This window comes from Tupaia chinensis, unplaced genomic scaffold (genome assembly GCF_000334495.1).
Source record: "Tupaia chinensis unplaced genomic scaffold, TupChi_1.0 Scaffold143861_1, whole genome shotgun sequence".
Lineage (NCBI taxonomy): Eukaryota > Metazoa > Chordata > Mammalia > Scandentia > Tupaiidae > Tupaia > Tupaia belangeri.
The window spans coordinates 455-4,012 of NW_006203712.1; the positions used below are offsets into that span (position 1 = coordinate 455).

A 3,558-nucleotide genomic window follows, 5' to 3' on the forward strand; every position below is an offset into this window, starting at 1 on the left:
TTTTTTTCCAGGTAGGTTTATTTCCCCATATAGTCTGTGTAGCAGTCCCTTATCTGAGGCATAGTTTGCAAATATATTCTCCCACTCTGAGGATTTGGGCACAAGTTAACCCAGTGGCAAAAAGAAAATCTCTGTAGCAGATAGTGCTGAAAAAAAAAAAAAACAGATATCAACCTACAAAAATGAAACTGAATCCCTCTTTCTCCTCAATAACAAAAATCAACTCAAAATGAATCAAAGATCTAAACTTATAGGTTACTTTGAAAAATACCTATGAGTTTGGGGCCTGCGCCTCTGTGTCTGCGCCAGCTTGTCCTCTGCTCCATCCTGCTGCTACCCAACGCCCTCTTGCCGCCCAGCATGGCCCTGCTGCACTTGGGCCGCGTCCTCTCCGGGGTTGCCACCGCCTTCCATCCAGGCCTCGCTGCTGCCGCCTCTACCAGAGCCAACTCCTGGTGGGCCCATGTGGAAATGAGACCCCCAGATCCCACCCTGGGAATCATCAAAGCCTTTGAAAGGGACACCAATAGCAAAAAGATGAATCTGGGAGTTGGTGCCTACCGGGATGACAACGGAAAGCCTTATGTGCTCCCTAGTGTCTGGAAGGCAGAAGCTCAGATTGCTGCAAAAAAAATTTGATGAGGAATACCTGCCCATTGGAGCATTGGCTGAATTTTGCAAGGCACCTGCAGAACTGGTGCCGGGTGAGAACAGCGAAGTGTTTAAAGTGGCCAGTTTGTCACTGTACAGACCATTTCTGGAACTGGAGCCTTAAGGATCGAAGCCAGTTTTCTGCAAAGATTTTTTAAGTTCAGCCGAGATGTCTTCCTGCCCAAACCATCCTGGGGCAATCACACACCCATCTTCAGGGATGCTGGCATGCAGCTACAAGGTTATCGATATTACAACCCTAAGACTTGTGGTTTTGACTTCTCAGGCGCCATGGATGACATTTCGGTAAGCGTGGCTTTCAGGGTGGGAGGAATGAAGGAACAAAGAATAACCTCCTTGTGGACATTATATATTCTCTCTCTGAGTCCTGATGTCTGACTTAAAATACTGACCCAGACTTTGAGTTAACTTTGTCACTTATCAAATGATAGTGACCCTGTGACATTTCAGATAAACTATCTCTAAACAAGGCATTAATGAACATGAGCTTATATGGTGAGCGTGTGGGAGCCTTTACTGTGGTCTGCAAAGATACTGATGAAGCCAAAAGGGTAGAGTCACAGTTGAAGATCTTGATCCATCTCATGTATTCCAACCCTCCTCTCAATGGAGCCCGGATAGCCTCTACCATTCTGAACACCCCCAATTTGCGAAAGCAATGGTTGCAGGAAGTGAAAGTCATGGCAGATCGCATCATTAGCATGCGCACTCAGCTAATCTCCAACCTCAAGAAGGAGGGCTCCTCCCACAACTGGCAACACATCACTGACCAGATTGGCATGTTTTGTTTCACAGGGCTAAAGCCTGAACAGGTGGAGTGGCTGACCAAGGAGTTTTCTATCTACATGACAAAGGATGGCCGCATCTCTGTGGCAGGGGTCACCTCTGGCAATGTGGGCTACCTGGCCCATGCCATTCACCAGGTCACCAAGTAATTTCTCTAGTGCAAGGGAACAGAGACAGCCTTTCTGTTTTCAGCCTCTGCTATTGTGAGATTCACATTGAGGATGAGGGAGGGTAGATGGTGGTAAGTGGATCATTTCTTTCAACCACAGTGTATAACTCAGCAATTGAATGTGTTTCTTAGAAAAGAACATGTAGTGAAATAGGGCAGAGGCATCTGTGGTGGTATCTGGAACTTTGTGGCTCTAAACCAAACATTTCCCCCTCATCGTTTTGTATCCAGCTTTTCCAAAAGTTTACATGTGCAAGAAAATCATGGCACCAAAAATCTCAACCATGCCATTGACATTTTTCAGAAGCTTTATCTAAGGTACCCAATGGTGTTAGAGGTCATTCTGTGAATCAGTCTATTTCCATGCCAAATATGAGTGACCTAGGCCTGGAGAAAAGGCATATATGCCTTTCTCCAATGGGAAAGTGTTTATAGACAACGTTATACATTTTATACCTGATTTTAAAATTCAAGATGCTTAAGCTTTTAAAAATACTTATCATGGTGAAAAAAATTTCAAAAAAATAAATGACTTTGTTAAAAAAAAATCCTTCTAGGGTCCAGCAGATGGTGTAATGGCTGTATCGCTGGACTCCCGTGTAGTCAACTGGGGTTCAAGTCCCAGACCTGGTGGCTTAAACTCATGCCTGGCATGTTTGTGTGCACACCCGAGATCCCAAGAGGAGAATGGAGGAGAAGGGATTGCTGCATGGCCATTCCCCCTGATGGGTGCTTTCTCATGTTCTGTTTCTCTGTCTCTCTCCTACACTCTTACTCTCCCACACTTTCTTTCCATTTTCTCTCTAGTGTCCATTACAATTTTTAATACTTTTACATTCTCCAGTCTTTCAGTCTCTACCATAGAGTGCAGATAGTCAGTATATGTTAAGTGGAGACATACTATATCTCTCTTTCATAGCCTGACTTACTTCAATCAACAACAAATCTTCCATATTTGTCCACTTTCTATCAAATTCCAGGGCCTTGTTGTGTGTGTGGTTTTTTTTTAATGGCTGAATAGTATTCCATGGAGTATATGTGTCACAATTTTTCAATCCATTCATCTGTTTGTGGAAATTTGGGTTGGTTTCATGTCTTAGCAATCATGAATAAAGTTGCAATAAAAATAGTTGTGCAAGAGCTTTTCTGACTGAGTGCTCTCCTGTCCTTTGGGTAGATACCCAGGAGTGAAATTGCTGGATCATATAACTTCCATATCATTTTCCACAGTGGCTGGACCAATTTACATTCTCACCAATAGGGTATGAGTGTTCCCTTTTTACTGCATCCCCTCCAACACTTATGATGATGATGATTGTTAATCTTCACCATTCTGACTGGGGTTAGGTGGTGTCTCATTGTGGTTTTGATCTGCATCTCCCTTACATCTTCCTTACAATGAGGGATGTTGAACAATTTTTCATTTGCTTTTTGGCTGTTCATGTCTTCCTTAGAAAATTGTTTATTCAGCTCATTTTCCCATCTTTTAATTGGGTTAATTTTTCTTCCAGGTAAGCTGCTTGGAGTTTCCTGTGTATTCTGGTTATTAGTATCTTATCTGAGGCAGTTAACAAAAATTCTCTCCCATTCCAAGGGTTGTCGATTCACATTAATTACACTGTCCTTTGCTGGGCAGAAACTCCTTAATCTGATATAATCCCACATGTCTATTTGGGGGATTATTGCTTATGCTTTCTCATTGCTTGTTATGGGTCTATTCAGGCTTTCTATGTCCTCCTGAGTCAATATTGGTAGATTATATGTGTCCAGAAATTTGTCCATCTCACTCAGGTTTTCTTCTTTGTTGGCATAGAGTCCCTCATAGTATCCTCTAATGATGTTTTGTATTTCTGTTATGTCTGTTGTAATGTTGCCTGATTCATTGTAGATTTGACTTATCTGGTTCCTTTCTCTCTTTTTCTTAATTAGTC

The 3,558-nt window shown here is 42.5% G+C and overlaps 1 pseudogene; it reads left to right on the plus strand.

Moving 5' to 3' along the window:
• The first annotated feature begins 294 nt into the window (after positions 1-294).
• On the plus strand, positions 295-1,607 carry LOC102478572 (aspartate aminotransferase, mitochondrial-like; annotated as a pseudogene).
• The last annotated feature ends 1,951 nt before the right edge of the window (positions 1,608-3,558 follow it).